This window comes from Phycodurus eques, chromosome 15, assembly GCF_024500275.1.
Source record: "Phycodurus eques isolate BA_2022a chromosome 15, UOR_Pequ_1.1, whole genome shotgun sequence".
In the NCBI taxonomy this organism is placed as follows: Eukaryota; Metazoa; Chordata; class Actinopteri; order Syngnathiformes; family Syngnathidae; genus Phycodurus; species Phycodurus eques.
The window spans coordinates 14,414,143-14,426,538 of NC_084539.1; the positions used below are offsets into that span (position 1 = coordinate 14,414,143).

At 40.7% G+C, this 12,396-nt stretch overlaps 1 protein-coding gene across 1 annotated transcript in view; it reads right to left on the reverse strand.

Annotated features, from left to right (window-relative positions):
- cntfr (ciliary neurotrophic factor receptor) overlaps positions 1 to 12,129 on the reverse strand; it is a 220,802-nt gene extending 208,673 nt beyond the window's left edge. Inside the window, exon 1 of the mRNA XM_061698710.1 lies at positions 11,951 to 12,129. The gene's annotated coding sequence lies outside the window, so the exon portion shown is untranslated. The remainder of the gene's footprint in view (positions 1 to 11,950) is intronic.
- Positions 12,130 to 12,396: the final 267 nt, after the last annotated feature.

Genomic DNA, 12,396 nt, shown 5'->3' on the forward strand with positions numbered 1-12,396 from the left:
CGTTGTCGGCCATGAGTGCTCGCACATCACACGGCGAAAGACGCAAGGGCAAGGACGGGGGACATATTATTGTAAAAGTCTGAATTGACAGCCAGCATGTGGACCAGGGCTGCAGGCTGGCATGGCCATTTGAGAGCGTTTCATAGTGGCGGCGTGGAAAACCCCTGCGATGACCCACTGGAATATACTGTACTCCGGCAACCAGAGACTTTAAGACTTAAATTTTCGCATCTCAAACATGAAGTTATGTTCAGATATGACAGGATTTTAACAACACTCTCCTCTGTGGTTTATCAAATTTAAAAGACATTTATTTTTACTTCACGGGAATTTAAAATCAAAATTAAAGTATTAACATTGTTAAAATATTAGCCCGTGTTACACAGAGAGTGGCGCATCAGAGATGTAAGAGTACAACCAAAGCGGAAAATTGTCGTGTCTGTGTGCGCATTTACTCATTTACACAGCCTCCCGCAAACAGCTATTTAGATAGTACACTTGAAAACTTCATACTAGTGTCTGGTGTGATATACAGGTATACAATACTTGACGGACAGTGACAATTGTTTTCACCACAACAGAGCAGTAGAAGTTATTATCAGCTGGTAATCGCCCAAACCGCAGTTTGTTGCTTCCCGCTGTTCCCTTTCACATACAGTAGCTGCCATCCAACTTCTCTTGTAAATTTGCATGTCAACGGAGTATTACTGTTGTTTCTCATTCCAAACAAACTGGAGGTCAACCAGCATCTTAATCCATTTTGAGAGAAGTATTGTGAATTTGCAGTGTTAATGTGGCCATGACTGAGCCTCTGTTGTCATACTTTATACCATTCCCTCTGCAACCTAATGGAAATATAAATGGGTGCATTGATTAGTGTTTAAAGATGGGACTTAAATAGATTAAAAGCTCACCACCCAGGAAAAATAAATAAATCTCTGCACACACTCTTGATCTAAGGCTCCTCGATGGACAGCTATGACAAGGGTTAGCTACTGTGTATGTAGAAACATAGTATATAGTAGGTGTTTGGATGTAAAGAGTCAAGAGTCAATTAGAATTATTGAAAACCTGAACTCATCCTGAATTCATCTCATCATAGTCAACCGAAAATTTTAATATTCTTCAACTGATGAAAACCTTATACATTATTAAAGTCACGGACTCCCAGAAGTGTGAACATTTTCTACACAATGGTGCTGTGAAGTCAAGTCTACAACTAGTGGCATAATAACAATCAAAAACTTGAAAATATATGAGAATGGTCTTGTTTTAGCATCCCCAAACTGGCCATCTCTAAGAACAGACGTGAATAAAAATGGAAAAATAAGGGAGCCGTTGTCGGATAAAGAGTAAAAGACAAAATTTGTATTGGTATTTTCAAGAGCCTTTGGTAAAACTCAATATTTCACACACGCATCCTCACAGGTGTCGACTAAAACTGCAACATAACATTGCTTGGCAGATAAGAAGCAAACAGAATATGTTCATTGTGGAAAATAAGACTTTGGCATTCTTGTCTCTCCACTTCAAGCATATAATTTCCTCATTTCCTTATCTTGATCTTTTGTGTAGAAACAAGACAAGTGGATATGTCGATGAATGCCATTCAATCTGACGAGATCTATGCAATAAAGTATGAGTGTGGAAGAGGGTAGGACCATTTTCTCTGCAGACTGTCGTGGTGCTTTCAAAGTGGTTTTGATGTTTCCAGACACGATATCTATTTGAACTGTGAAGAAACACAAGACTGAAATGTAATACTTCTCTTTTAACTCATTCACTGCCAGCCCTCCAAGTTAACATGTATATTTGACTTTAAAGCAGTCAGTGGCACTGACTGTGTTAAGATTCAATTGTAGCTACAATATGCAAATCACTATGTTCTCATAAACCAATGAGACAAGACAAGAGGCATTAACCTCATATTCAGTGTAGGCTTCACTAAGTGCTTTTTCTCTTCCGCCATAGTGTTTTTCAGTAAAATTGTGATGTCCTTCATTGTTGAATCTCTTGTGTTCTCACATCACAATCACCTCTGTTGGCGTCCTCATTTTGACCCTCTCAAGTTGACGTCGCTTCTCTTCTCTTCTGTCTTCCTCAAGGAGTCAGTGTCACATATGTTGTAATAAATGCAGACAGCCTCTCAGCCACACCACTTATGTGTTCAGTGTTTGTTCTCGTCTTTCAACCAAGCACGATGCATGCCCTGTTTCACAGCTATACCTGTCACTTCATCCTGACCTCTTGACCACCGCCTCTCCCTTCATCAAGAGTCCCGCCATCTCTGCCACAACTGATGCCAAACTTGTCTTGCAACTTTGGTAGCTCAAGTACTTCTCTTTAATGCCCTTCGCCATAGCATGCTCAAAAAAGTCAGTGTTATTTAAACATTAGATAAAACTGCACAATGTAAATAAATGAAATAAAATAAATAAAAAATAAACTACCTTAAATATAAGCCATTTACAAAATTAATAATGCTAATTTTATATTGAGCTCTTCCAGGTAGTTAAATAAGCAACTCAAATATTAAGAAAACCTTTTGCACATGGTGCAGTGCCATCCTACACCACTCCAATTTAAAACTACAATAATACAAATATTTTTTAAATGGATACTCATAGTTTTACATTCTATATAGAGTGGGTACGAAAACTATTCAGACCCCATTAAATTCTTCACTCTTCGTTATTTTGCAGCCATTTGCTGAAATCATGTACATGTACGTTCACCATCCAACCTGAATAACTGGAGAGGATCTGCAAAGAGGAATGGCAGAGGATCCCCAAATCCAGGCGTGAAAAACTTGTTGCATCATTCCCAAAAAGACTCATGGCTGTATTAGCTCACAAGGGTGCAACTACTAAATACTGAGCAAAGGCTCAGAATATTTATGTCTGTGTGATATTTAAATTTTTCTTTTATAATAAATTTGCAAACCTTACTACAATTTCATTATTCAATAATAATTCAATATGGGGTGCTGTGTGTACATTAATGAGGAAAAAAAACATTTTAGCAAATGCCTGCAATACAACAAAGAGTGAAAATTTTAAGGGGGTCTGAATACTTTCTGTTTCCAATGTATTTTTGCAAAGACTGAATATGCAGCTCCCATTGGATCTCCTTAGATTATGCAGGGATAATGAATGTTGTGACTGTGTATGTATGTTACATAATCCAATCTGCATGGTGAATATAATTTAATAACTGTCAAGCATGGATGCCTGAACAAACATGTCAGCACCAATAAAAAGTGAACGGAACTTGAACTGGATCAACAGGGTTGCCAACTAAAAAAGTACAAAGATCACAATTATGACTTTAACATAAAAACTGTTTGGCGCTGCTTGAAATCACTATTATACAGTATATACTGTACATCAAACAATTAGCACTTCTTCAGATATGAATTTCTTCAAAGAAACAAGTAATTGCAGGGATAAGTGAGGGGAACCTGAAAGTAGGCTAACAGCATAGTTATCGGTTGGTAAGTGATAAGAAGTCACAAATAGCTCTTCAAACTATTAATCAGGTGTTCAAGGAAAAAGGTCTAATTAATGACGTCAACAGAGAATCTCAGTTACATCCACTATTGATAATGCGGTTGATTTCGTACATTCAAAAAGTGCCATTCTCTGGCACAACTCCACAACAAACCACATGTATTTTTTCTTTTTCACCAAGAATTTTACAAAAATTGTCATCAATTCAATGGACTAATCTGTAATGGTCAACATGAAAAGAGAAGCAATCGGTTATGCAATAGGGATCTCCCTCATGAAAGTATAGGTAAAAAGGCTAGTCTATGATCATCAATGAAGGGAGGGATAGATGGATAGCTAATGCCTTACTTCTTCATCATTTATTCCTGCACTGTGTGTACTATTTGCTTCCCAACATACCCTAATGTAGCCTGAGGGCACATCTACTCTGCTCTGGATCTTTCTCATATGCGCTTGGATACTGTGTGCATGTGTCTTTGAAAATAACTGCATTTGATGAACCAACATTATAGTGACTACAACTACGTGTGAAAAGGGGGTGTTGAAGCGTTGTGAGAGATGCATATTCAAGGGAAAAAAGTTTGTTGTAGTTCCATCCCGTGATCACTTATTTTCTTTGATCAGGACCTTCGACAAGTCCATCTAACTTTTCTCTCGCCTGTGCTGGAAGAATGCCACAGGCTCTTAAAATGAGAATACAGCTGAGCCAAGCAGATATACAGTACACACACAAAAGTGACCCCAGAGCATTTACATCAGTTGACGGACAAAAAGGCAATGAAAGACACTCACAAGAAGCTACAGTATACACACATGAAAAAACACCAGTGCCATTGACGCTCAGCTTTGAGAAATGATTACCTGGATATATGACACATTAGTTCAGAAATATATGAGTAAAACAGGCAGTTTAACCAATCCCTATTTAAAAATAGATAGCAATGACAATTAAACATGGAATGAGCTATTTCTACTGGTTCAGGGTGTAAAGAGGAAACTGCAGCACAATGCATATCTCAGAAATGGAAGTGAGGCAGCTTAATTAGGGCCAATTCTGAACAAAATCATGTCATGTTTTGAAACCCTTAGGTGCATTGAGATAAAAGCAAACAGAAAGTGGCATATCAAACTAAAAAGAAAGAGAGAGGGTGATTAGAGGAAGAGTGGGAGGATACGTTTGCTGCTGCTTGGAGTGTTGTTTCAGACAAAAGATCTCACTTTCAAGACATGGGTCTTGGATAAGTGTAGGTAAAAACAATCTATGTCATTCTTTTCTTACTTCCTCCTTGTTTCTCAAGGGTTGGGTTCAATATTATATTGTGGTATTGAATCTAAATAGTTTACAAAATCCAAAACAGTTGAAAAGACTGAACTTGCATGTTCACATGGAAAGATATTAGCTAATTATCTTATGATCCTGCATTTGTAAACTGGAGCAGACACCCTACCGAGAACATACTGTAAGCTAGCTCCATGATTAACAGTAACTGGGTAAAATATGAGTAATAAGTATGTTTATCCTTTCCATTGTAAAGGGGCCCAAAATTGCCCTGAAATGGTGTTCAAAATAACTTTCTAAAACCATTTCGTAGTAGTTAATTTGTGTGGTATGCTTTTGTAGAGTAGAGGTAAGCAATGCTTTTCTTAGATCGAGCATAGACTACAATATGGTTGTGCCTCCTTTTTACTAATGTCAGCACGTTACACTTACACTTGTATTCTTTGTTAAATTCACTAGAAAGTTCCATGCTGTTGTGCTGCTATGACCACATACTAGCTAGTCATGGTCATCTTTCCTAGTTAACCGCATGGGGGAAACAACCCAGATAAAGATTTATTGATCCAACTCTACTCTGGTGAATCAAACAGTACTACAGGCCTACCACTTGCTGGAACTGCTCAGTCTTTCAGGTCATGGAGGTTCAATCGAAGACCAGTGAACGACTTCTTTATACTTGAAGACATTTCTCCTTTTAACCTTGTACTATTTGCATAATGTATTACTTAATAAAAGACCTTTGGTTCCATTTTCCCAGAATAAAAAATCTAAAATAAATAAATTAATTAATTAATCTCACAATCGCCCAAATGCAACTTCACACCAGCTTCCAATTTGCAGCACCCTCTACACTCCCTACGTCTGTGATCAGGCCCACACTGAGACAAACAAAGTTTGATTGATTGATTGATTGATTGGTTGGTTGATTGAGCTGTCAGAGGATGTACGTTTGGGGTGAAAATTAGCTTTAGCTTAGGTTTTAGCTTATATTTCTTTCCTATGTCTGAAGTATAGACAGCATTGTGAAATGGGTATGGGTGAAGAGGAGAGAAATGGTCTTAGAGTGGATAAGGATGACAGTACAAGGGGAGAAAGGGAAAGATTCTACACTTAAAAATGATAGCGGAATATTAGGGATGGAAGACAGAGGGGCAATAAATGGAAGAGAGGAGGGAAAAAAGTAATTTGAGATGCTAACATTTTGGCAGTGGTGAAAAGTGAGGGCCAGCAATGCCTTGTCTGCTGGTCAGAAGCACTGATCTACAATTACATGTGATGCCATATCAATCTACCGTATTTTCACGACCATAAGGCGCACTTACAAGTCTTACATTTTCTCCAAAATGGACGGGACGCCTTATAATGCGGCGTGCCTTATGTGTGCACCGAATTCCAACATCTATAAATATTGTTGTGTGATGAGCGCTCCACTTGACTTTTTAAAAAAAAATTTAAGCATTTCCTGCCGACACGCTGCTTACACAGAGGAAAAGCGGACGTGGCTGAGGACAGGGGAAGGATGCGTGAAGTAGGACACTAAAGCCACGCCCCCAGTAGGTATATAGCGCTAGGGTGTTTTTTTTTTTTTTTTTTTTTTTAAACCGCTTGACTGACTGGGAGCATTTCCGGGGTGTGCATTGTGCAAAACAACATAGGTTTGGCTAAGGACCCCCGAAAATGTCACCTACGAAGAGACACGCTTACGAAGCACAGTTTAAACTGAAAGCTGCAAGTGGAGGAAGCAGGAAAACGAGCTTTGTCAAGTCAAGAAGACGAAGCTGAGTTTCCGTGGAAAAAAAAGAAAAACAAAACGCGGAAACAAGGCGAGGTGGCCGAGTTGGAATACCAACTCGAGCAATGGATAAATTAGCAAAGAATAGCCGGGAGAAGCGTCTCTACAGTCACCATTCGACTGATTGCAATAACTCGGGGCTTGCCATCATTCCGGGAGGCTTGACAAACCGCTCGACATCCGTGTAAACAGGGCGTTCAAAGTGAAGTTGTGAGCGGCGTGGGAGCCATGGATGACAGATGGCGAACACAGCTTTACAAAGACCGGGAGGCAACGCCGGGCGAGTTACGCCACCATATGTGAATGGATTGTGGATGCTTGGGCTAAGGTATCTGCTTTGACTGTTGTCCGAGCTTTTGCGAAAGTAGGCATCATTGCTGAACAGCCCCCCGGGCAACGAGACTGACTCCGACAATGACGAGAGGGAACCCGACGTGTTTGTTGGAGAACTTGCCCAGCTGTTCATTTCGGATATAGAACATGAGGACTTTGATGTATTTGTGGATGAGGATTGATAAAAAAATAACGTGAGTACATTTTTAAATACTTCAATAAAGTACAATCGAATTCAGTTTTGCTCCCGCTGCCTTTTTAAAAACATTGTTTTAGCGTGCAATTATGCTACCGTATGTTTTAAGCTAGCGTATGTTTTACCATGCCTGCGCCCAATAATACGTGTGTATGTGTTAAATACAGAAATAGACCCCGTATCTGAGACTGCGCCTTTTAGTGCGGTGCACCCTATGCCTGTGAAAATACGGTCATCTGCCCAGGGCGTTCAGAATCAGTAGTGCTGGCGTATGTCACTTAAACTATATTACCAATAGGGTGTTTCTTTAACCAATCAGATTAAATTTTTTTCGTATCTGTGGACTGAAATATGTTCCATCCTCTAATTTACTGATCAAAGCAAAGCATGTTACAGCCAACTTCGACTAGCAAAACACATGTGTTGCGATCTGTACACATTAGTACTTTGAAAAATCAGCATCTCGGGTAAGTGTGATATATTTATTTAAATGTCTTAGGTTTTTGTCATGTTATTAGATAAATATTAATTTATGACGTACATGGCACAGTTGCATTTTTGTATAATATTGATGGTTTAAATAATTATGACGTGATAGTGGTTGTATTAAGAGGTGGATTAAGTTGGGTAAATGCACAGTGAAGGCCCAGGTACCAAATGCCACTACATTTTTGGGTGAATCTCCCAAAATATCTGAGTTATGGTGGACCACCTTCAAGGGAAGTTAACAGAAGACGAACATGGCATGTATGGATCTTACAAAGTGTCTGTAGTTTGTATGTTTTTTGGTTATTGCTTTACAATTTCACGGATAACAGTGGCAAATTGTATTTTACACTGGTGGATCATTTCGCTGCATAGTGTGCATCACCAAAGCAATTCACGATGTCATTTAGTACGTCTTTTTTAGTCATTAAATTGAAGAATGTTTTGTTCTTTTTATATTTTAATATTGTATGACAGTTAAATGTTTGTTAAAACACTACTTTTTGTAGCAGTGACGTGTGGTGTGGTTCATAGCTGGTGAGGCAATGCTATTTGAATCAGCATTCTTTTTACACACAACTTTGGCCATAAGGAACTTTATTTCTAGTTGTTTAGAGAGAGCATATTAGTAATTTCTTACTTTCTATTTTAAAGGCTCCACATTAATTTACAAATGGTTGTGCAAAAAAATTTATTTTAATTTAGGCCAATACTAAAATATTCCATTAATTTTGTTCAAGTATGTTATTAGAATTATCAAATATTTTAAACAGACCATTCAACAAAAACCAATTAATTTGATTTTTTGATTATTCCTTTCATCTTATGATCTCCTTTTAGGTATTCCAAAGGAATGTTTTGAATCTTTTTAATGGTGAGAATGATTTTTCACTGTTTGTAGCTGGCACGGTGAGTCCGAGCTGGAGTAACTTTGCCGCCACTGGTACAGTCTGGATCAAAATCTTTTCGGCAAAAAAAAAACTGAGAAGCTGTCCGGGTGTTTTGTGGGCTATCGTTTGTGGGCTCTACAGTCCGATGAGATCAGCCATCAGTCTTACAAAATCAAAGAATCTTCAAGCTAGCGAGGTGTCTGCGTAAAGAACGTCACCAACGTGAACCTGTGTGCTCTAGTGCACCCCCTTCAGTGGGGCTGTGGCAGCCCCACTGAAGGGGGTGCCTGCCATTGTGGCTAACAGCCATTGTGTGGCAGAATATTGTCTTCCTCACCACATGCTTTATCTGCAATTTTATGCAATCAACAAAACTATATGTACCACACAAATATTAAATACAATACCAACTATGGAAAATCGTAATGCATATTTCAAGTGTCTGAAAACATTATAATGGAGATGAGAAGAGAGACAGAACACACACTTAACAATGGCCTCCTCTGTTGAAGTTCTGTAATTTTTATCAGGAAGTGGTGCTTCTGTGCTGTGCTATTTTCAGTTTTTTTGTGAGGGATTGCACAATCTCAGGTGAGGATGGCGGCTCACTTCCCGCCTTGGCCATGTTTTTGAGCAGGAAATACGTAAATTCAGCAATTTAAAAGATTAAATCTTGGACATTATTGGATTCAAAAAACAAAATTAGTGTAAAGCACAGAACAGAAAATTAAAATGAAAAATTATTTTATGTAGACGTAATCATTGTTTATTAATTTATTTATTTTTAAGTCTTTACATACAGGTGACGTTCTGCCTGACCTCACATTGCTGTTTTGTAGAGATGCTAGTCTGATTCCTGGCTATTGTTGAGGTAATTCCCAAGGCACCAAACACCACTGCTCACCACCACCTCAACGCCCACCACTCCGCACACTAAGCTGAGGGTTGCCACACCATTTGTAAAGGATAGAATTGAAGTGCTTTTTATAAGTCACTGTCACTTCTCTTTCCCCGAGGAAAATTTGCTTCACCTGTCAACCCTGCCGCAATGTCAGTCATCATACAGCACCCATCACACATTTTTACAAGTTAGTCAAGTCTCTTTCTCTCTTGAATCATTTTCTTAAGTAACACAATATTTTTTTCTTATCGACTTCTGTATCTCTCTCTCTCTCTCTCTCACACACACACACGCGCGCACACACACACACACACACACACACACGCACATTCACACACAAAGCTCTCTTCCCGTCTGGCGTTGCTTCCAGCCTAAAACCAAACCATGTGTGGGAGCTATCCTGTGCTGGCCTAAACTGTCCAATCAAAATTGACCAGATTATATTGGAAGATTCTTTGGAGTCTAGGTGTTATGGGTCCATAAAGAGGTAAAAAAAATCGGTGCACTTGGTTGGAGACACATCGTAAACTTCATTCTGTCCTACTTCTTATTACTTTAAACTCAGACTAGAATGCATTTCTTGGATGCAACAAGTATATGCAGCCACTATCTTGGGGCAGAGTTCTGGAATTCACTATTTTCTTTGTTAGCTTTTATTTTAGCTTTATTTCAGTCAGCTATATGTTTTCGAGCTGCAACTGTCTTTACTGTACTCCCGTTTATCCTCACTCCTCCTGCTTTGTCTGTATCATGCTTTGTTCCTATTTGAAACCGTTTCACTCTCACTTGGCTGAGCTCCCTTCAACTCCCTCTGTCACTTGTTTTTGGCTTTTTTTTTTTTTTTTGCACCCCCTCCTCTCTCACCCCAAACTCCCATCTCTCCCTCGTGCCCCACCACCACCAAGGCATGAAAACGGCGCTCCATTAGGAGTGCCTTGGCTAAGCCTAGACTGACACGTCTTGCTTTGATCAGCCGTGAGCTGCGCTAAACACCACACTAAACTCCCAGTCTAGAGAGGCGGAGGAGGTAGAGAAGGAGGAAGGTGGGTAGCAAGGGTTTGGGAAAGATGGTACCGCCAAGATTAAAGCAGTGAAAGGAGATGGAGATGGAGAGACAATAAAAGGAGGAATAAAAATACTGAACAGTTTCTCTCACTACTTTTGGTTTTATTACATTTTCTGTGCATCTTTTTTATTGCTTATATCTGCACTCTCTCTTCCAGCAACATCTGTATGATGAGTCATCAGCCAACAGTACACCAATCAGAACAACTTTTAGAGCATCAGTCAAAAGAGCCATCTTGTCTGTCTTGTGATTGAAATAAATATTGTGCTCACCCAGCCGTGTACACAAACCTGTTGAAAAGACTACAAGTGCAACACTAGAAGTGGAAATATGATCAAAAGTCTTTTTTCGACACCTCAATACTAAACCAGCGGCAGTGCCAGCAAAATGACAAAAAGTTCAAGTCTTTTTCTCCCGAGGAGTGAAGAGAAAAGGGATTTCCGGTCAGTGCTAATCAATCAGGCCATAATAATGGCTCCCATGCCTAGCTGTCGACTGGAGGGGTCAAGGCATCCCGTGACCCATCGCCCAGAGCCCAGGGGCCAAAGCCCCTCTCAGAATAGCACCCCAGGACACACTCCCCAGGCTAATTGTCCTAGCCAGTGTCAGCCTTTTCAGTGCACCCCCCCCCCTCACACCCGCCCGCCCTTTACTCACCTCCTTCCACTTTCTCCCTCATTCTTCACTCTTTCCTCTCCCTTAACTCCTCTCCTCCTCACAACTCTACAATCCTCTCACTTTCTATACAACTTGTATGCCGGTATGTCCTCGCAGGAGGATGAGGACGGGGTATGAGATTTGGAGTTTAATAAAAGTAGAAATGGCAAACACAAGCGCAGAGATGGAGTGAGGAGAGCTTGTCAAAGAGAGGTTGGAGAAGGGAGGAGGAAGACTTGCAGACAGCGAGTTGGGACAGAGAAGTCAACAGAACCACAGGGAAGAGGACTGACTCAAAGCCTGCCCAAATCCTCCTCCGGGACATCAGTAGAACAGAGCTCTGTGACGGGCCTATCCCCTTAAATCTGCACATCAATTGCTTTGCATCAGCTTCTGTGTCAGGGAGCCCGAATCCTAGAATCAGCCTGACCACATCAATGCATACAAAACCACAACAAGACAGGGAGAAAACGGGCGCACACAGACACACAGGAGGACACGAGAGTCCGGAGCAAACCCCATTCCGGCTCAGTGCAGTGGCATTCCTTTCATTCCAAGCGCACGCTGCTAATTAACAACATTAGCTCCCACAGGCGGAGAGACAGATTGATGGAGATGAATCCCAGGGTTGCACCAGCACCACATCTTGAATGTCATTTGTGCTGCTTTCTCTCTTTCATTCTCAGTCCCATTCAAGCAAGTCTTTCCTACTCTTAGCCTTGGTCAGGTCCTGGTCAGACAGCAGCGATAAGCACAAGCAGGGAGTGTGTACAGAAATCCAAACACCAATTAAAATTGCACATTTAAAAAGAAAAGGAAAAAAAATCAATTGGCTACTCACTGGGAACCTCCTCTTTATTGCCTGCTTTTTCCTGATCTGTCACTCCTTATCCTCTTCCTCCAGTGTAGCAAGAGGTGTGTATTGTGTCAGTCCGATAGAGGAAAGTTGCCGTCTCCTTACGTGAGCATGTGTGTGCGCGCTTGTGTGAAAGAGAGAGGCAACGTGCGCATCTGTCTCTGTGTCTTGCACTGCTCTGACTGAGCGAGCTGAGGCTGTTTTAAACAGACTGCTCTCCCCCCCCATGTGACCAGCCCAGCCACAGGCAGGAATACATTACTGACACACACGCACGCACCCATGCACGCGCACACGCGCACACACTCTCTCTCTCTCCCTCTCGCTCTCTCTCTCTCTCTCACACGCACACAAACCATGTCCAGAGTGCGCCCCCTAGCCACCGCTCACAGAAGTGTAGGGAGTAGCTCAAACACATACTATTTAGATGT